The sequence below is a fragment of the Schistocerca piceifrons genome, chromosome 7, assembly GCF_021461385.2.
Source record: "Schistocerca piceifrons isolate TAMUIC-IGC-003096 chromosome 7, iqSchPice1.1, whole genome shotgun sequence".
Classification (NCBI taxonomy): Eukaryota; Metazoa; Arthropoda; class Insecta; order Orthoptera; family Acrididae; genus Schistocerca; species Schistocerca piceifrons.
In genome coordinates this window covers 336,315,844-336,338,462 of record NC_060144.1, presented here as the reverse complement: position 1 = coordinate 336,338,462, position 22,619 = coordinate 336,315,844, and the positions used below count along the sequence as shown (strand labels likewise).

Here is a 22,619-nt window from a genome sequence, read left to right as displayed (position 1 = left end):
AGGAGGTGTTACAAAGTGTCGGCAGTTAATCATTAAAACATTGGTTTATAAGGAAAGTCATTGAGTGAAATCGAAATATCACATCATTTGATAGAAGTAGTGGATATAGAAATGCTCTAGACACTCCCCAAAGTTCGTGAATCACAAGCCACTATGATCAGAAAGCACTGGAGATTAAATTAGCTTTATTATGTAGGACCTCAAAATATCCGTCAGAAATATCAACAGCGTAAAAACACAGGTAATAATTCTTTGTTTAAAAGGTTACCTTTATGCTGCCGATGTGGATATAGTTTTCCTACAATAATTACTAACATCCAACAAAACATTTATAACTGGCTGTAAGACAGTTCTTATTACTGATGGTGAAAGTGACAGGTCGGTAACACATAAAACAAAGCTCTCCTGGAAAACAGGAGAGAAATTAGTTAACATTTACGTTCCTTTTGTGAGCTGCGAACGACGCAAAACAAACATTTCCTTTGAAGAAACTATGGTCTCACTCCTCACGCATACATACGACAGTCATTGGTGGAAATTTTAACACAGCGTTACGTGGTGAAGACCAAGCAACGAAATTCAGTTACCGCGACAAATTTCTTGTATTAAAAAAAAGTTGGACTGAACCCGACTCATGGCTACATATACGACCACATGTTCTGGGTCTGACGTATGTTCCAAGAGTTCCGGCCAGCAGAATCAGTAAGCAGATCTCATCGTAACTGTACGTCTGTCTGACCCCCAATGTCCGCCACATCACAATCAAACTCCTCCAACATGAAACCTTTTTTCGTCGTACTGTGGGGCAGTTTAGTATCTACCACTTTAGTGGCTCTACACTCGGGCTCAAAGCAGAAAACACCTGAACTATATGTCTCCATAAGAAAACTGCAATCCCAGTCCTGGATCTATTGTGAGCCGAATACACAAAACCACACATTAAAACTGCATTATCCACTATGCGGAAAACAAAGCCCCCTATGAGAAACGAACACAGGAATATTACTTCTCCTAATTAAAAGACTTGTGTAAGGAACCTTCAGATTTATTGAATAACATTCTCAAAGTTATACAGGTCATGGTCCACATAACTGCCGCAACGTGAAGAATCTTGGAAGACAGTCAAATTCGTGCCGTGAACGATACAGATATAGACCATGAAACAGCGTCAGATTCTCATATCTCCGGAGAAATGAAATTTGCGGAGCGAAAACTGATACGCACAGAGTGGAACCATACACAGTGCACAAATAGAAATCAGGCGGAAAGCTCAGAAACGAGAATCAGAGTAAGTACTCAGGGCACCTTTTTATATCAAATAGAAACGTTTATAACTCAGGAGGATAACGACGAGATATGACGCCACCACTCTGACTCCCCTAACAAAACAGCAAGCACAGCTGCACTATCAGTCGAACTACAGGCATATTTAGCGTTCTGTATTGGTACAGAGTTAGCCTACAATGAGGTACTTCATCGAACTGGCTTCCATCCTTTTCCACGGAAGGATTAACAGTCTTCATTCCAAAAACAGCCAGATAAGATCAAAAACTGTCATCCTTAACGGAGATTATAAAATCATCAGGCCTTACATAGCTGAGGTTACAGGGGGCTATTTAAAAAAAATAATGCCACAATGCAGAGACATTGTCTACCTAGCTTGGATTTGTAAACGCAATTTAGTCTTGGTATTGCCAGACTTCGGTAAGACCTGCGACCGAATTAACCAAGTAATTCTAATGAGAATAATGGTGAAAACTGGATTTATCAGTATCGTGCGTGGCTGTATCACAGGAAGCCATTCTCATCTAAAGATTAAGAAACAATTCCAAACAGCTATCTGTTCAGAGGGTTATACTTTGTCCAAGATTTTGTATTTGCTTGCCTCGGAGCCCTTAATACGAATCCTCCATGCTAACTTGAACGGTTTATAAGTCCTCAATAACAAAAAGGCGCGTCATGCATACACAGATGATACAAGTTAATCAGTCAGTCAAGAGGATCTGAGAATCGGCAGAAGAATAATTCTCAATTTTTCCACCGTTAGCGGCGCCAGGTTTAATGGACTCAGACTGAAAATAGTAGCGCTCGGAACAAGAAACGACAACATGCAAATCTGCTGGCCCCAAATGACAGAAACAAAAACTCAGTTTGCCTGATTATCACTCTCAACCCAGCTATCAAGCCTTAACTAAACTGGACGTAAAAGCTAAAACTTGTGCGGCAACCAAAGCCCAGTACATGAGGCACCTGAAACGGGTACAGAAGCCCCCATACAGTAATAGCTATGTGCTTATTCAAGCATACAACATAGTAGCAGTTCTACCAATCCCGAAACATCGCCACTGGAGGACTTGCAGCCGCTTGTTAGATCATATGGAAAGGTGATGCCCCCTTTCAAATTACAACGCTTACCCTACAGAACTGCGATTAGAATATCAAGACCCCATACCACCAGTGTATGGGGATTTTTGTTAACAGACTCATAAGAATTTTAAAAGTAATCAGCAAATGTGAAGCAATAATATAATCACCTCCTTGGCATCGAAAGACAGATCTTCTGTCAATGTCGCACATATAAACATCAATCTATAGTGTGTTAGAAACTTTTATGTGGCATACGGTCGTATCCAAGATAACTTTCCGTCCTATAGGGCAGCAAATCTTTACACTAAACCAGCTGAAAGTAAAGTATTCCATGATCCTAAGTAGAATCTAAACGTCCATTCAAAAGTAGGGGAAACATTTCGAAAACATATACAAAATCCACTCCTCAACTGTCAGGCCATATCCACCTGGTGTGGCAAAATCAGAAGGTTCCAAGCGGAGAGAATCTCTACGAAACTGGCTTACGCCTGACACTTATCTGCACACACTGCAACGCCTTAGACACTTCAGTTGATAACAGCGGCTGTAAGGAACAGCATATGGCTTGGGAAGAGACTGGGAAGAAGATGGCCCTCATCAATGGAACGGCCAATGCTTACACAACCATCCAACAGAAATTTCAAATATAGTGCCCATTCATGGCTTTCAACGTATTTTGCTTACTATGACCTGAACTACAAGATTCCACGCTTAAGATCTTCGAGGTCTGAGACTATCATTTCCACTATTAAAAGCATCGAAAACACAAAAAATCAAAATTTCCTGCTCGTGGCATTATCAAATGAGGAACTTAGTGGATAATCCAGTGGCTCTTAGCTAAGGGGCAACGGCCTTGCCGCAGTGGATACACCGGTTCCCGTGAGGTCACCGAAGTTAATCGCTGTCTGGCGTGGTCGGCACTTGGATAGGTGACCATCCAGGCTGCCATGCATTGTTGCCATTTTTCGGGGTGCACTCAGCCTCGTGATACCAATTGAGGAGCTACTCGACCGAATAGTATCGGCTCCGGTCAAAGAAAACAATCATAACGACCGGGAGAGCGGTGTGCTGACCGCACGCTCCTCCTATCCACATCATCAACTGAGGATGACACGGCGGTCGGATGGTCCCGATGGGCCACTTATGGCCTGAAGACGGAATGCTTTCTTAGCTAAGGAGTATAGCTTGCTAGCCAGAACACTTGCAGCATCATTTCAGTAGTCAAAGCAGAAGATAGGTTTACGAAAAGAAATTTTAAAAATTTGTAAATCCTACTTTCCAAGACCATACTTTTATTGTTAAGGTAAAGACTTTTTAAGAAATTACTTAATTTATTTTTCCCTGGAAACTATGGCAAATTAAGAAGGAACAAGTCTTCGAGTCTCCCTTTCTTTCCAAGATTCAGTTTTTTAAAAATCATTATGTGAAGCTAAAAGCTTTACTTTTGGATACGGAAGACGAAATTTGTGACCAAGGAGCCAACACCGACGAAGACGATTATGATGAGTGTAGCGGTGGGTGAAAGGGAGTGGATGGGGGTTTGAGAAAAAAATTGTACTGCTCACGATACATATTACATCTGGCACTGAGTCCCACTTATGTTCATTAAATTTCATTTTTGTTTGACAAAATATAACCAACTTCAATTTCAGTTCCATTTTGTTCGCGGTACAACAATTTTCTACTCGCATTTCTTTTCATCTGGAAGAAGGCGTCCTGGACAAACATGAACTTCTCGACAAATTCTAATGATGTATGACCTTTCTGATTTAAGTTTTCCGTTGAAGAATATTTAATTTCTTAGTCCCTGTTATGATCCAGGCGTCACATATGAGTTTCTGATATCCTTCGATGTTTGGACTTGGACAGTTTCTATAGAATACATTTCTGTAAGTTTTAAAACAAGCCCTGCTAATTCGCCTGAGACTTATCCGATATTTGTAATATTGCTTCTATCCTCCTTGTTTAAAATAAGACCTACGCCCAAATTTCTATCGTTCTTTGCTAAAAAAAAAAGAAATGTTTGTCTTGATTTTAATTTTCGGCGTGCTTCTGATTATTCCGCCACAACCCAATTTACCTTATTTAACCCTTCTTCCAACTCCATAAACATATATTCGTTTGCTAAAGTAGTTTAATTTAGTCTAAATAAAAATTAGAAGAAACAGTTGGCTTTCTGAAGTGTGTACCCCACTTTCGAGTAGCAAGATGCGGATGCAGACGTAGCTTGAAGTGAGTAATGGCATGAAACTGTTTCCTAGGTTCCGCTAGGCCACTACTCTCAGTGTTCTTTAACCTGTTACAGAATGCTGACCATCCATGGAATCGCACAAGGCAGTAGGGTCTCCATAAACCATACCAATGGTACACTGTGTTGCCAGGACCCTAAGAGTTGGCGAGACCCGTGAACAGTGACAACCTCAGTAAAGCGGCTTCAGTTCAGGCCTGAGGTCTTCTAAGTCTCACAACTGGGAATTACCATACTTTTTCATACGCTGATGACATGAGAGCATAACCCTCGAGTCATACAATTACATTTAAGTAAATAAAAACAAACACGAAGGAATTATCCAAATAGGACAGATATCGATAGATGTGATGCACATGTACAAATACAATCTCAGAAAAAATTGTCGATATATTCAAGAAAAACTGAACAAGTCAATAATGCATTGGTCCACCATTGACCCTTATGCAAGTAGTTGTTCTGTTTGGCCTTCATTGATATTGTTGGCTGTTCTCCTAAGGGATATGGTGCCAAACTCTGTCCAGCTGGTGTTAGATCGTCAAATTCCCAAGCAGATTTGAGGACCATGACCGCAATGGGCCAAATGTTCTCAATTGTGGAGAGTTGCGGCGACCTTGCTGGCCAACGTAGGGTTCGTCAAGCACGAAAACAAGCAGTAGAAACTCTCGCCATGTGCGGACAGACCAATATCGTTAACTCCTGTTTTCTCAAAAATTCTTGAAACAATTATGTATAATCAAGTTAGCACATATTTAGATAACTTAAACTTAATAAGTGACAAACAATATGGATTCATGAAAGGTAAATCCACAACAGATGCTATAGATTCTCTTGTAAAATTTGTTCTGGATGTGTTTGAGGCTAGGGGATTTGCTCAGGCTACATCTTGTGATTGAGCAGAGCGTTTGACTGTGTGGACCATGATACTTTACTGAATAAGCTATACTATTATGGTTTTGCTAATAGCAGCATAAATATGATTAAATCCTTCCTTGAGAACCGCCAACAAATTGTATGCATTAACAGGGAGAAGTCAGATCTGATTAATGTTAGGTCTGACGTGCCACAGGGCTCAGTACTTGGACTTCTATTGTTTTTACTTATGATTAATGACCTGCCATCTTTTGTAACTCTCACACAATAATGAATGCCGATGACACAACTTTTTTAAATAAAAAAGCTGAGATTTAAACACACTAAAAATACAGTTAAAAATACCTTGCTCAGAGTTCATTATGGTTTAGAGAGAACAGTTTTCTACTAAATGAAAGTAAGACCCAGGCACTTTCCATTAGCTTAAGAGAGAATCATGACTTAGAAAGTATAAAATTTTTATGTGTTATAGTAGACAACAAGTTGACATGGGAACCACATGTCAAACATTTATCTGCCAGACTCTCAAGAGTTATCTATTTAGTTAGAAACTTAAAAAGACATGTCCCTAATAGTTATATAAGATCAGTCACGGAAAGGGCATTCTACTTTTACAAAAAAAATTTATAAGAATAATAACCGACTCAGATAAAATAGAACACTGTAAACCCTTGTTTGTTAAATTGCAATGCCTGACGGTAATAAACTTGTACATCTATAATGTTCTGTTGTATGTTAGAAACAATATTTCAAATTTATCATTAAGAAGGGATGTACATAGCCATAACACCAGGAACAAACCATGTTTAGATGTACAATATCAAAGACTATCCAAGTCACAGAATTCATATTTAGTTCTTGGACTTAAGTTGTACAATAAGTTAAGTATAGATTTAAAAGAGTTACCTGTCAATATCTTCAAAGCTAAGTTGTACAGAATACTAGTCAATAATCCTTTCTACACAGTAGACGAATTTTTTGAAACTGAAAATACTGTCTTTCAACACTGTATCTAGCGGATGGCCTTATGTAATCCAAATTAAATTTATTTAGTAATTAATGTTAAAAATGTAAGTTATCTTGACGTTGTCTATTGCTTTATGAGTTGATCGACAGTAAAATTTGATTGATTGATTGATTGGATGGGCATTATCTTGCTGAAATGTAAGCCCAGGATGGCTTTCCATGATAGGCTCCAAAATGGAGTGTAGAATATCATCGACGTACAGCTCTACAGTAAAGGTGCCGCAGGTATCAACCAAAGGGCTCCTGCTATGAAAAGAAATGGCACCCTAGACTATCACTACAGACTGTCAGACCCTATGGCGGCCGACACTCAAGTTGGTGCCCACTGCTGTCTGGGGAACTTCCAGACACGTCTTCACTGGTCATCGGGGCTCAGTTCGAAGCGGGACTCATCACTGAAGACAATTCTACTCCATTCAATGAGATTCCAGGTCGAAGACGTGTCTGAAGACGGCCAGGACAGCGTGGGGATACCAACCTGAATGTCGCCCGCTGTAGGGTCTGACAACCAGAAATGATGGTCTGGGGTGCCATTTGTTTTCATAGCAGAACCCCTTCTGTTGTTATCCGCGGCACCTTTGCTGTAGAGCGGTACGTCGACGATACTCTACGCCACGTTTTGTTCCCTTAATGGCAAACTATCCTGGGCTTATATTTCAGGAAGGTAAGGCCCGCCAGCACACGACGAGAGTTTCTGCTGCTTGACTTCGTGCCTGCCTAAACCTACCTTGGCCAAGAAGGTCGCCGGACCTCTCCCCAGCTGAGAATATTTCGAGAATTATGGGCAGGGTCCTTTAACTATCTCTGGATTTTGACGATATAATGCCATTTAGACTGAATTTGGCTCGATGTCATCCAAGAGAACATCCAAGAACTCTGTCAATCAATGCCAAACCGAACGTCTTGTCTCGTGCCTGCCTAGCCGTGCCTTGGCCAGGAAGGTCGCCGGACGTCTGCCCAGCTGAGAATATTTCGAGAATTATGGGCAGGGTCCTCTAACTAGCTCTGGATTTTGACGATATAATGCCAGTTAGACTGAATTTGGCTCGATGTCATCCAAGAGAACATCCAAGAACTCTGTCAATCAATGCCAAACCGAACGTCTTGTCTCGTGCCTGCCTAGCCGTGCCTTGGCCAGGAAGATCGCCGGACCTCTACCCAGCTGAGAATATTTCGAGAATTATGGGCAGGGTCCTCTAACTAGCTCTGGATTTTGACGATATAATGCCAGTTAGACTGAATTTGGCTCGATGTCATCCAAGAGAACATCCAAGAACTCTGTCAATCAATGCCAAACCGAACAATTGCTTGCATAAAGGCCATAGGTGGACCAACGTGATATTGACTTGCTCAATTTGTGTAGCTCTTTGCCTTCAATAAATCATCTAATTTTTCTGAATTTGTAATCATATGTATACTATGAGTGTATTGCAGTGTGTTCAGATTTATAAGAAAGCAGACTTTGTCTCAGCCACGTTGTGTGTAATGCAAGTATCTGAGCAACACATCTATGTATGTTCCACATAAAGCGATACTCATCGGTGCCAACAGATGCTGGTGTCGGATGTATGTATTGGGAATGTGATCTACGTTTGTCGGTCCCCTGTTCCTAACTAAAGTGTAATTTGTTTACTGGCTCACCATCATGCCAATAGTGGTCATTGAAAACACAATACCAGCAAGGCTACTAATAACAGAGCTGCCATCTCTGGTAGAAGCAATGGCTCTAGCTCAACTGGCATCGTTTGTAGGGACTGGCAGAGGAAGGTGTTCTAAGAAATACGGAGAACGCGCTGGCCAGGATAAAAGTCGAACTCCGAGGTTCATCAGGGAAGTACGAGCAGTATTGCATTATCTTGTTGAAATGTAAATCTGCAGAAACTTCGAAGATAGGGCACAGTTAGCGGCCTCAAACTGTCGGAAATGTAACGGCTGCTCTCTAAATTACCGGCTATATAAATCAGAGATGATCGCATCTTGTAGCCAGTATGAAGACAACGAATGCAATCTCGCAACGGTCGTTCTCCTCAGAGGTGTGTTTCAACACAGATACCTCTGTCCTGATGCTGAACTCAGAACAGAGACTTCTCTGAGAAGGCAAAGGTTTGGCTCTCGAGCGTCTAGCGTTGTCGTTTGGCTGCATCTGCCTGCGTGTCTCCCTCTTTGTTTCGAGCCAAGGGAAGCCACAACAATGGTCGCTATGATGTCAGTCGCTGGTGCCCCAGACATCGTCGCGTGTAGATACTAGCCTCGCTGCGAAGAAGCCCAATACCCGACTCAAGTTACGTGTGACGTGGTTATACAAACGTGCACAATCGAAAAATACGATGGACAATCAATAAGTAATGTAACACATATCTTTCTGAAGGACTCCAGCACACCATACCATTCCCCGCTCTTTTAGCTACAAAACTCCAGCTTTCAACGTAACCTCCGTTCAGTGCAGCGATCTTACGTCATCTTACTGGGACGGCTGTATGCCCTCATGGTGCCACTCCACTGGTCGACGTCGGAACCAATGCCCTGCTGCCTGAATAATCTTCCCATCATCCATGTAGTGCTTCCCGCGAGGGTCCATCCTTTTTCCGGCCAGACAGATGGAAGTTGGAAGGTGCGAGATCTGGACTGTAGGGTGGATGACGAACAAAAGTCCAATGAAGTTGTGTGAGCTCGTCTCCGGTGGGTAAACTTGTCTGAGGCCTTGCATCGCCACCGAGAAGGAAAACTTCGTTAGCATTTTTGTGGCGGTGAACAAGCTGAAGTCATTTGTTCAATTTCTTGATGGTCGCACAGTACACTTCAGTTGATGCATGAGCGAGGACATCAAGCAGAATTACCCCTTCCGAGTCCCAGAAGATCGTCGCCATGCCTATACCAGTTTCTTTGGCGCTTCGGTGTATAACGGTTGGTTGATTTATTCCATCTCCGGCGTTGAACGTTTTTAATGACTCTCTGGGAGTTAGACACTTTTAATAGCTCTGAAAAAGGAATTGAAGATATAAGGATCGATCAAAAATCGTCCGTTTGCGAGCCCCGCTGCAGCGCATATGCAACCCTGCGCTATTCCACGCTGGTGTATATGCAACCATAAGGCGAAACGCCCGGGAAAAATGCGCCCCAGAACTCAACTCAGCTGCTAACCCGTGGACACCAGGCTCTCCACGCTGAGTGGCCGCGTGATTTGAGGCGCCATGTCACGGACTGCGCGGCCCCTCCCGCCGGAAGTTCGAGTCCTCCCTCGGCCATGGGTGTGTGTGTTGTTCATAACACAAGTTAGTTTAAGTAGTGTGTAAGTCTAGGGACCGATAGCCTAAGCAATTTGGTCGCTTAGGAATTCACATACATTTGAACATTTTTTTGAGCACTAGGCTCATGGGATTGTGCCTTCTAGGTGCTGTTGAATGGTGCTTCGTCTATAACAGGCTGCCGTACGAATTGATAGTTTGACCTTTTGCTTTTATTGTCATCACCATGGTAATGGAAACACACTGTGTGATTAACTACTTCGAAATACCGTAACACCTAACTGGTGACCCACTTCACAGCTTCGCTTCAGCTAGTATCTCCCTCGCAGATTCAAACCTTCTGGTCTCCAGTTTAATTTGATGGACTAGCACTCCTGGATGTTGTGAAGGCAGCTCTTGAGTCGTGTCTGTATAGGCCAGTCACTAACCGTATTGCCTGCGAAAGCAAAAAGTTCAGGGTTCAAGACCCAGTTCGTCACTCCATTTTCATCTACCAGGAAGTTTGTTTAGTAACGCGTTCTTGTGTCAGTTCACAAGCATGAAGCTCTTCGTGTCTTGCTGGCAGGGAGGACAACTTTCCTCAAATCGGTGTTTAGGTGAGATGTTAAGCTAAAAGGGAAAGTCAAATAAAAACGAGACATAAGGAAAAAAGTAAGTAAACTGTGTTTTATTTCGAAAGTAATTCCCATAACTTTTAATATATTTTTCCCACTTGAGACAAGACAATTAATGCATTCATGGAAAAATGTTTGCGAATGGCTGTAGAACGATGATTGTGTCCAGACGTGTACTTCTTCGAACGAAGCAAATCGACGACTACGAATGTCTCTTCGGGGCACGTTTCGAAACAGGTTCATTTAGGAAGTACGAAATAGTCAGAGAAATGATCCGGCAAATCCAGTGGCAGACTCTACAAGGAAGATGTTCTGAATCGCGGTATGGTCTAGCCTACTGCTAAAAATTCCGAGAGCGTGCGTTCCTAGAAGAATCAACCAATATATTGCATCCTCCTAGGTTATCTTGCGAAAAGACTCCGAAGTCCCTCAAACCATACGCGACTGGAGCAAGAAAAGTGGGAAGTGACACAAAGTACCCTCCGCCACACACCTGAAGTGGCTTGCGGAATATATAGATGTAAAAGTAGACATAATAGACAATTTACTTTTTTATCAATTCCATCCTTTTGATTTGACTGCCCCGTATATAAAATAAGAATATTACATGTGTGACATAGTACGCCGTAAATAGAGGTAGGCACACTGATTACCGTGACACAAGCACGTAGGACATGAAAGCCATGCAGTGAGACGTTGTCACATCACATTTTCATGGAGGAGTAATGAACTGAGTGGACCATGTCTTTTTTCGTATGAAGTCCGTGCGCTGTGTCTCTTGCGGTTCTACTTCTTCTATGTTCGGTTGATGTAGAGCTAGCCATCTTTATTTATTCGCTTGAAAGGGTGCTCGGAATGTAAGGTCGTTTTACCTATTCCAGTGTTGTAATTATTTAGGGTAGTTAAATGGTCCTCATTCAGTTAAAAGTTAGCATGAATAACATTCATTCAGTTATAGCGATCAAGGTACTTTAAAACTAGATTTTGCTTGGGGAAAGATTGTGCCTACATCCCTAACCTGTCACATATAGTGCAGTTCGTTATTTTGTCGTTTGACTGCGCGACCGTTCTTTAATAATGCCACATAAGGTGTCACTCTTAACTTGTCGATGGATGTCGACGTTTCTTGATAACCAGGCTGTGTTGACAATCCATCCTTGTTTCGGACGACGTGTGTCTTCCGCAGCTCGTAGTCGCTGGCGAGGCCGCAAAAGGAGATACGACGGAGAGTTACTGTTAGGACTGTGGCCTCGTACAGTCGTACTTTCGTATTCGTTCTGACTTCATGACTTAGGCATAAGGGCAATAAGATCTCCGCCATGCACGTGATCCGTCATCTTTTGTACTGGACATGGTCGTTAAAGATAAACCTTGTGTCGTACGTCCCTCCCAAATATTTCACTGGTTTTGGTCATGTGACTGGCGTTCGTGCGTCTCTTTGAGCTAAAATAAACAGCAGTGTACTCCAGGGGCTTTAGCTGCACTTTGTTCTTCCTGAACGTTATTCGCGATGTGGGTGCAACCACTGGTGAGAAAGGCCATATCACATCGTCCAGGGTCGGAATGTCATTGGCCGGCCGGTGTGACCGATAGCCGGCACGGTAGCTCAGCGTGTTCGGTGAGAGAGCTGGTTGGAAGGATCAACAAACGAGCTTTAAAGGACGTCATGTGACGTCCGCAACGACCAAACACAAATATCAACAACGAATTAAATGAAAAAAAGCGGTTCTAGGCGCTTCAGTCTGGAACCGCGCGACCGCTACGGTCGCAGGTTCGAATCCTGCCTCGGGCATGGATGTGTGTGATGTCCTTAGGTCAGTTACGTTTAAGTAGTTCTAAGTTCTAGGGGACTGATGACCTCAGATGTTAAGTCCCATAGTGCTCAGAGCCATTTGAACCGTTTTTTTCGGAATCTCATTCACAAAAATAGCTCTAAGCACTATGTTACACATCCATGCCCGAGGCAGGATTCGAACCTGCGACCATAGCAGCAGCGCGTTTGCGGACTGAAGCGCCTAGAACCGCTCGGCCACATGTCATTCACACACAGTGCCCGATAAAAAAGTGGCGTAACCAGAAGAACTGATTGTATGCCACTGTAACTTCGTACATGTACTCCTCGTCAGCGGGTTTGTAAATGATTATAGTTTCAGTTCTTTGTGAGAGCTGAAACGGCCATCAGACTGCATTAGTGTTGTTCATGTTTAATGTTATTCCTTGGTGACAGTTATTGAAATATATAAAATAAAATCGTAGTAACTTCTGGACGGTTTGCTTTAGGACGTTCAAACTGCACAGTTGGCCGCGGGCCATGAAGGTAATTAGTATGGTTTGGTTTAGCGACGAAGCCCACTATAATTTTGATGTGTTGGTGAGTAAGCAAAATTGGCGCATTTGGGGGACTGAGAATCCGCATTTCGGGATCAAGAAGTCTCTTCACCCCCAACGGGTGACTGTGTGGTGTGCAATATTCATTCACGGAATAATCGATGCGATATTCCTTGATGGCACGGTGGATACCGAACGGGACGTGAAGGTTTTGGAAGATGACTTCATCACCATTATCCAAAGTGACCCTGATTTCGACAAGATGTGGTTCATGCTAGACGGAGCTCGACCCCATCGAAGCAGGAGCGTGTTTGATGTCTTGGAGGAGCACTTTGGGGACCGCATTCTGGCTCTGGGGTACCCACAAGCCACTGGCATGGGCCTCGATTGGCCGCCATATTTTCCAAATCTGAACATATGCGACTCCTTTTTGTCTGGCTATATTAAATACAAGGTGTATAGTAATAACCTCAAAACCATTGTTGAGTTGAAAACAGCCATTCAGTAGGTCATCGGCAGCGTTGATGTTCCGACACTTCAGCGCGGGTCATACAGAATTTCGCTATTCGTCTGCGTCACATCGACGCCAATGCATATCGAACATGTAATAACCTAAATCCGAATATCTATAACGACATTTATATGTTGAGTAAAGTGTGTGCATGCAGCATTTTGTAACTAATTTTCGTTTTCTTTTTCATATAGTTCAATACCTGTCACCCTATACCAGGCCTGATAAGGTCTGTAAGTGGAATGATTAGTGTCAGATCACTGTGGATGACAGTGAGTTGCCGTGTGTGTGAATATCATCAGTAACTGACAGTGTCTGGAAAGACCCTCCTTGTAGATCTACATTTGGCCAGCTGATCTAATCGTGCATTATCTCGATTTGTGGAGCATTCGGATGTGACAGTGCCCCGATGTTGCACTGCATGGGAACATGGTCGCAGTCATACTCGTCGTCAAGCTTCAGGTCTGATACATTTGACTGCCACAAGAGGGGACAGCCGTACACTGCACGAACCAGACAGTAACAACTTCACAACTGAACCTGCAATCCAATAACAAATAATAGACTCCCTGCAACATTCCGAGTCGTCCCGCAACAATGGTCGGAGGCTAACAGCAGCTGGGCCAGGGAATTACCGTCCCATGCACAGGCTGCCGTCAAAACCACAATTGGTTGAGTTTGGAGTGGTGCTGTGACTGGTAAGCAAGGATACTGACGATTGGAGTAACATGTGTTCAATTATGGCTTCTGCTCTATCCCTAGTGTAGCGGCGACATGCGGAGAGAGCCCGTTCTCCCAATGTTTTGAAGGGGCGTTACGGTGTTACTCATGGCATCATGGTATGGCGAGCCACAGGGTATGGCTGTAGGTCAGGTTTAGTAGTGATTGAGGCAACTCTGACGGGACAGCTGTATGACACTGACGTCCTGCATCCTCATGTGTTGGCTCCCACTGACAGTACCGTGGTGCCATTTTTCAAATCGACATTGCTCGTCGACACATGGCATGTGTCTGCATGAAGTGTCTGTGTCATGTTGTGGTACTAATGTGGCCTTGGAAGTAGGGAGCAGTGGGGGAAAACAGTTCGGCACCGTACGAGGGACATCGTTTGGTTCACCGACGGGTCGAAAACAGATCAAGGCGTTGGGGCAGGGTTGTACGTGGTTCAGCCAAGACTGGAGAGCAGCATCTCTTTAGGGAAACTGGCCTCTGTATTCCAAGCCGAAATTACTGCAATCAGGGCATGTGTGGAGGAGAATATGAGTAGGTGCTACAATGACCGAAGCATCTTAATCTATTCAGACGGGCTGGCAGCCCTGAAATCATTGGCAGCTCCTGCAACAAGATCTAAGATTGTTGCAGATTGCGATAGGGCTCTGGTGGAGCTAGGGGGAAGCAATAGGGTGTACCTAGTGTGGGCCCCTGGCCACTCAGGGATCTGTGGCAATGAACAAGCCGATAGATTGGCTAGGATGGGGGCAACAACTCGATTTATTGGACCGGAAACTGTCTTGACAATCACCAAGGCTACGATCAAATTAGAACTACGGAACTGGCTTAGGAAACAGCACGTAGGATATTGGACAAAGGTCCATAAACAAAAACATGGTAAGGTAATGATGCCCAAGCCATGTTTTAAAAGAAGCTCTGTAATCCTGGGATTGAACAGGAAAGAGATCAAACTCATGACTGGACTGATGACTGGCCATGGGAACTTCAAAAAACACCTACACACAATGGGTATAATGGAAAAGGACCCTTAATGTAGGATCTGTGATGAGGGTGAAGACACTGCATCACACCTAATCTTTGAATGCATGGCACTGGAGAGTAAAAGATACAGAATCTTCGGGACAACTAGACCTGAATAAATTGTGTCTAACAAAAAACTGGTAGAAGGACTCCTTGAATTATTTAAGGGCACTGGTTGGCTTTACTAGATATACAGGGAGCGATACCGCACAATAAACCTAGTTTCGGTGCGGGCAGTGGCGGGTTAGACCTAAGCTGTTTCGGCTCTCCTGTTAAAATCAATCAATCAATCAATGTGGCCAGTACGATCTCCAGACCTATCCCTGATAGAACATGTGTGAGATCAGCTTGGATGTCCACTCTGCCAGTTACAAAAAATTTGAATCAGCTCGCCTCATGAGAGGATTTAACAGGTTTATGACATTCTTCCCAAAGGAATTAGTGCATGCATCCAGGTCAGAAATGGTGCACCGTCATTCTGACAGGTGGGCTGCCAAGTTCTTCGTACGTTTGACTCGATTTTTCAACCACTGAAGTAACATATACACCCTTTCAGCTCATGAGGTTTTGTTTCACTACGTTCTTCCCTTCTAGGTGCTTCACTTTTTTTGTCAGACAGAGTAGATGTTCTAGACTACAGAGGATGAGACTGATCCCTCGGGTATGCCTGCAGGTGTCATCCTCAGTGCAGAACTCTGTCCCTCTATTTTCACCAGAACTTGACGTTGTTGAAGGAACGTCGCAGTCAGTTTTACGTAACAATCTGGGAGTGTAGTCTGATGTACAAGTTTGACGATAAAACCATGTCAACCTCCGTAACAATTGAGATAGAAATGTCTGACAAGGAACCCCGTCAGTGCAAGGTCTCAAAAGAGCAATGATGTTTACGGCATTCAACGTCCTACATATTGTCTACCATCCAACCACAATATTGACTGGTAATGGCAACAGGGTGCGCGACTGGGGGCAGCTTAGTTGAACTGTTTACTTGACGAGGAACTCGCAACAGTGCTACAGCGCTAGTGGTGCTGATACAAAGCAGAGCAATGGCAACGATAAACAATGCAAACACTGCATTATACTTATAGCAACAGTTGCCGAAGTTGATATTTCGTCAGGAAACAACCCAAGGAATTTCGCACAGTGAGAAAGAAATGACAGATGAAATATTAACGTTTCTGCAAGATGAGGCAGTAGACTGTGTGGTTTCGTATACGCTCGACTGTGCGCTCAATGTACGTGAGGAAAACAATGATGACGATACGTGCTTAACAAGTGAAAGTTATACTGAAACAGATGTGAAGCCATGTAGTTCATCATCCGTGTCGGACAGGGACCACAAATCCCGTCTCCAGAAAGACGTCGTAAAGGACAGTCGTCGTCCAAGGCGAGGATAATAAACATAGTAACGTACATGGAAGATCATCCGCAGCGTATTAATAAAACAAGTATGATCAGATTACAAAGAAGTCAGCAGCAGTGTGACCACGTAGAGCATAAGAAAATCTACGAATATTCAAGGGAGGACAGGGATCGTTTGTTGCAAAAAACTAGTGTTTGTGCGTTTCATGGATGCTCGATAAAATTTACAGGATGTGCATGACAGTGATCTACTACGTTATGCACATCAAATTGCGGGCGATGTAGATTACAGTGATTTCAAGAGACGCAGTGGATGGTTGCATAACTTCAAACAGTGCTGCAGGATTGGAAGACCTAAGATAAGTAAATTTCAAGCAAAGCGTCAACTTGACGATGCGAAGCGGAATCAGCACGAAAATTTGTAGATGAGAGAAACAAACTTATCCCACCGTTCAGTGACGAATTTGTTTTCAGCTCCGACCGATAAGGATTTGAAGAGGAACCCTGGAAATTACAAGTACGAAGACAGACGTATCAACATCAACTAACATCAAATCCCTTAACGCATTCTTGTACAATTATGCCGACTGTTAATGTGGCTGTTGAATTGGCTGGAAATTTATTTATTGTGGTGCGAGAAGCCGGGGGTTCTCTGCCCCCTACGATTCTCTCCCGTGTGCGTGATCCTGCAAGGACAGGAGGGAATCTTTACGTCACGGCAAGCAAGAGTGGGGAAAAAAGGCGTAAGAGAACTAGAACTATGGTGTGGGCGGTGATTCTGATTAGTAGTTGGCCATAATAACTTGCTTTTTCTTGATTCCTGGTCTGCATATAAAAATCATAGTCCTTTAGAGCAAACTGTCCTTCCTGTAAAGCGTGTGCCATTGTAGTTTATACCACCTGGAACCACTGGACAAATTCATCCTCTAAATATTTTTTTTCCTTGCCTATAAAACACATTATTGCAGTATCTGCAGCTACACCTTACAGGATAGCCAGTTTTACGGTAAGCTCCAGGACGGACTTTTTCGCATTCGATTGCACGCCATCACGTTCCATCACTTCTCATCACCCCGTTATACCAATATGATTCAATATGCATTCTTTAAAACTGGATACCTAACTGAACGTTCTGCACGGTTAATAACCCCCAAGGAGTTCGCTCCGGCCTTGATGGTATGAACCTCTGTCATCGCTGTGGCGCGCCATTCTTCACTCGGTGTTTATGACGCAAGTTTATGGTTTGGTCTGAACATTTCTTGAATGTCCATGATGTTCATTTTCCCTCTGAAGTGTAATACATACATACGAGGGTCACTCCAAAAGAAAAGCACACTATTTTTGTAAAAATATAGTTTTCATTCCGCATGTGTGAAAGTTTTACTGTATATATATACGTCCTTCCCTCTTGGTTTCAAACTTAATTCAACCTGTTCCCGTGAGTGGCGCCGTCACAACATGTCTTCAAGATGGCTGCTACACTTGACGTTCGTCAGAAGCAACGTGCTGTCATAGAATTCCTATGCTTTGAAAACGAGACAGTGGGAAACATCCACAAGAGGTTGAAAAAGGTGTATGGAGATGCTGCTGTCGATCGCAGTACACTTAGTCGGTGGGCAAGCACGTTACGTGATAAAAGCGGGCACGGCAATATTGAGGATTGTCCTCGCAGCGGCAGGCCTCGTACTGCGCACATTCCAGATAATGTGCAGAGAGTTAACGATTTGGTGACTGCTGACAGACGCATCACAATGAACGAATTGTCACGCTACACTGGGATAGGGAAAGGAAGTGTGTGCAGAATACTGAAAGTGTTGACGTTAAAAAAGCTTTGTGCCAGGTGGGTTCCCAGGATGTTGATGGTGACTCACAAAGAAACAAGAAAAACGGTATGCAGCGAACTTTTGGAACAGTACGAGAATGGTGGAGATGAATTTCTTGGAATAATTGTGACAGGTGATGAAACATGGCTCCATCATTTTTCACCAGAGACAAAGAGGCAATCAATGGAGTGGCATCATGCAAATTCACCCAAGAAAAAAGAATTCAAAACCACAACTTCTGCTGGAAAAGTTATGGCTACGGCGTTTTTCGATTCCCAAGGACTCTTGCTTGTGGACATCATGCCAAGTGGAGCCACCATAAATTCTGATGCATATGTGACGACACTGAAGAAACTTCAAACTCGACTGAGTCGTGTTCGACCACATCGGCAAAATCAGCACGTTTTGCTGTTGCACGACAATGCACGGCCACATGTCAGTCAAAAAACCATGGAAGCGATCACAAAACTCGGATGGACAACACTGAAACACCCGCCTTACAGTCCTGACCTGACTCCATGTGAGTATCATCTCTTTGGGAAACTGAAAGACTCTCTCCATGGAACAAGGTTTGAAGATGATGAGTCCCTGTGCATGCTGCCAAACAGTGGTTCCAACAGGTTGGTCCAGAATTTTACCGTGCGGGTATAGATTAGATTAGATTAATACTAGTTCCATGGATCACGAATACGACATTTCGTAATGATGTGGAACGAGTCAAATTTTCCAATACATTACATAATTAAGTTAATTTAACAACATAATTAAGTTAATATAACAACTTTTTATTTTTTTTTTTTTGTTTTTTTTTATTTTTTTAAATTTTTTTCTTAATTTATATCTAAAAATTCCTCTATGGAGTAGAAGGAGTTGTCATTCAGAAATTCTTTTACTTTCTTCTTAAACACTTGTTGGTTATCTGTCAGACTTTTGATACTATTTGGTAAGTGACCAAAGACTTTAGTGGCAGTATAATTCACCCCTTTCTGTGCCAAAGTTAGATTTAATCTTGAATAGTGAAGATCATCCTTTCTCCTAGTATTGTAGTTATGAACATTGCTATTACTTTTGAATTGGGTTTGGTTGTATAATAACAAATTTCATAAGAGAGTACATATACTGAGAAGCTACTATGAATATCCCTAGATCCTTAAATAAATGTCTGCAGGATGATCTTGGGTGGACTCCAGCTATTATTCTGATTACACACCTTTGTGCAATAAATACACTCCTGGAAATGGAAAAAAGAACACATTGACACCGGTGTGTCAGACCCACCACACTTGCTCCGGACACTGCGAGAGGGCTGCACAAGCAATGATCACACGCACGGCACAGCGGACACACCAGGAACCGCGGTGTTGGACGTCGAATGGCGCTAGCTGCGCAGCATTTGTGCACCGCCGCCGTCAGTGTCAGCCAGTTTGCCGTGGCATACGGAGCTCCATCGCAGTCTTTAACACTGGTAGCATGCCGCGACAGCGTGGACGTGAACCGTATGTGCAGTTGACGGACTTTGAGCGAGGGCGTATAGTGGGCATGCGGGAGGCCGGGTGGACGTACCGCCGAATTGCTCAACACGTGGGGCGTGAGGTCTCCACAGTACATCGATGTTGTCGCCAGTGGTCGGCGGAAGGTGCACGTGCCCGTCGACCTGGGACCGGACCGCAGCGACGCACGGATGCACGCCAAGACCGTAGGATCCTACGCAGTGCCGTAGGGGACCACACCGCCACTTCCCAGCAAATTAGGGACACTGTTGCTCCTGGGGTATCGGCGAGGACCATTCGCAACCGTCTCCATGAAGCTGGGCTACGGTCCCGCACACCGTTAGGCCGTCTTCCGCTCACGCCCCAACATCGTGCAGCCCGCCTCCAGTGGTGTCGCGACAGGCGTGAATGGAGGGACGAATGGAGACGTGTCGTCTTCAGCGATGAGAGTCGCTTCTGCCTTGGTGCCAATGATGGTCGTATGCGTATTTGGCGCCGTGCAGGTGAGCGCCACAATCAGGACTGCATACGACCGAGGCACACAGGGCCAACACCCGGCGTCATGGTGTGGGGAGCGATCTCCTACACTGGCCGTACACCACTGGTGATCGTCGAGGGGACACTGAATAGTGCACGGTACATCCAAACCGTCATCGAACCCATCGTTCTACCATTCCTAGACCGGCAAGGGAACTTGCTGTTCCAACAGGACAATGCACGTCCGCATGTATCCCGTGCCACCCAACGTGCTCTAGAAGGTGTAAGTCAACTACCCTGGCCAGCAAGATCTCCGGATCTGTCCCCCATTGAGCATGTTTGGGACTGGATGAAGCGTCGTCTCACGCGGTCTGCACGTCCAGCACGAACGCTGGTCCAACTGAGGCGCCAGGTGGAAATGGCATGGCAAGCCGTTCCACAGGACTACATCCAGCATCTCTACGATCGTCTCCATGGGAGAATAGCAGCCTGCATTGCTGCGAAAGGTGGATGTACACTGTACTAGTGCCGACATTGTGCATGCTCTGTTGCCTGTGTCTATGTGCCTGTGGTTCTGTCAGTGTGATCATGTGATGTATCTGACCCCAGGAATGTGTCAATAAAGTTTCCCCTTCCTGGGACAATGAATTCACGGTGTTCTTATTTCAATTTCCAGGAGTGTACTTTATTCCTCAGTGATGAATTACCCCATATGCAAGCAATGAGTGAAAATAGGCGTAATAAGCTAATTTACTAAGATGTTTATCACCAAAATTTGCAATGACCCTTATTGCATAAGTAGCTGAACTCAAACGTTTCAGCAGATCATCAATGTGTTTCTTCCAATTTAATCTCTCATCAATGGACATACCTAAAAATTTGGAATATTCTACCTTAGCTATATGCTTCTGATTAAGGTCTATATTTATTAATGGCGTCATACCATTCACTGTACGGAACTGTATGTACTGTGTCTTATCAAAATTCAGTGAGAGTCCGTTTACAAGGAACCACTTAGTAATTTTCTGAAAGACATTATTGACAATTTCATCAGATAATTCTTGCTTGTCAGGTGTGATTACTATACTTGTATCATCAGCAAAGAGAACTAACTTTGCCTCTTCATGAATATAGAATGGCAAGTCATTAATACATATTAAGAACAACAAAGGACCCAAGACCGACCCTTGTGGAACCCCATTCTTGATAGTTCCCCAGTTTGAGGAACATGCTGATCTTTGCATATTATGAGAACTGCTTATTACAACTTTCTGCACTCTTCCAGTTAGGTACGAATTAAACCATTTTGTGCACTGTCCCACTCATGCCACAACCACAATACTTGAGCTTGTCTAGCAGAATTTCATGATTTACACAATCAAAAGCCTTTGAGAGATCACAAAAAATCCCAATGGGTGGTGTTCGGTTATTCAGATCATTCAAAATTTGATTGGTGAAAGCATATATCGCATTTTCTGTTGAAAAACCTTTCTGGAAACCAAACTGAAATTTTGTTAGTACTTCATTTTTACAGATATGTGAAGCTACTCTTGAATACATTACTTTCTCAAAAATTTTGGATAAAGCTGTTAGAACGGAGATTGGACGGTAATTGTTAACATCAGATCTATCCCCTTTTTTATGCAAAGGTGTAACAATAGCATATTTCAGTCTATCAGGGAAAATGCCCTGTTCCAGAGAGCTATTGCAAAGGTGGCTGAGAATCTTACTTATCTGTTGAGAACAATCTTTTAGTATTTTGCTGGAAATGCCATCAATTCCATGTGAGTTTTTGCTTTTAAGCAAGTTTATTATTTTCCTAATTTCAGAGGGAGAAGTGGGTGAGATTTCAATTTATCAAATTGTCTTTGTATGGCCTCTTCCATTAACAGCCTAGCATCTTCTAATGAACACCTGAATTCTACTATATCCACAATATTTAAAAAATGATTATTAAAAATATTTTCAACTTCTGACTTTTTGTTCGTAAAGTTTTCATTCAATTTGATGATAACACTGTCTTCCTGTGCTCTTGGTTAACCTGTTTCTCTTTTAATAATATTCCAAATTGTTTTAATTTTATTATCAGAGTTGCTGATTTCAGACATGATACACATACTTCTGGATTTTTTAATAATTTTTCTCAATATAGCACAGTAGTTTTTATAATGTTTGACAGTTTCTGGGTCACTACTCTTTCTTGCTGTCAGATACATTTCCCTTTTCCGGTTACAAGATATTTTTATACCCTTAGTAAGCCATAGTTTGTTACATGGTTTCTTACGAGTATATTTAACTATTTTCTTGGGGAAGCAGCTTTCAAATGCATTTACAAAAGTGTCATGAAATAAATTATATTTTAAATTGGCATCAGGTTCATGGTACACCTCATCCCAGTCTAACTGCTGTAGGCTTTCCCTGAAATTTGCAATTGTTAAATCGTTGACTGAACGTACTACTTTGGAGGACTTTTTAGTACTGGTGAATGGAGCTATGCCATATA

At 43.2% G+C, this 22,619-nt stretch overlaps 1 protein-coding gene across 1 annotated transcript in view; it reads left to right on the top strand.

Moving 5' to 3' along the window:
- LOC124805686 (nose resistant to fluoxetine protein 6-like) overlaps positions 1 to 22,619 on the top strand; it is a 462,198-nt gene that overhangs the window by 325,621 nt on the left and 113,958 nt on the right. The window lies entirely within an intron of this gene.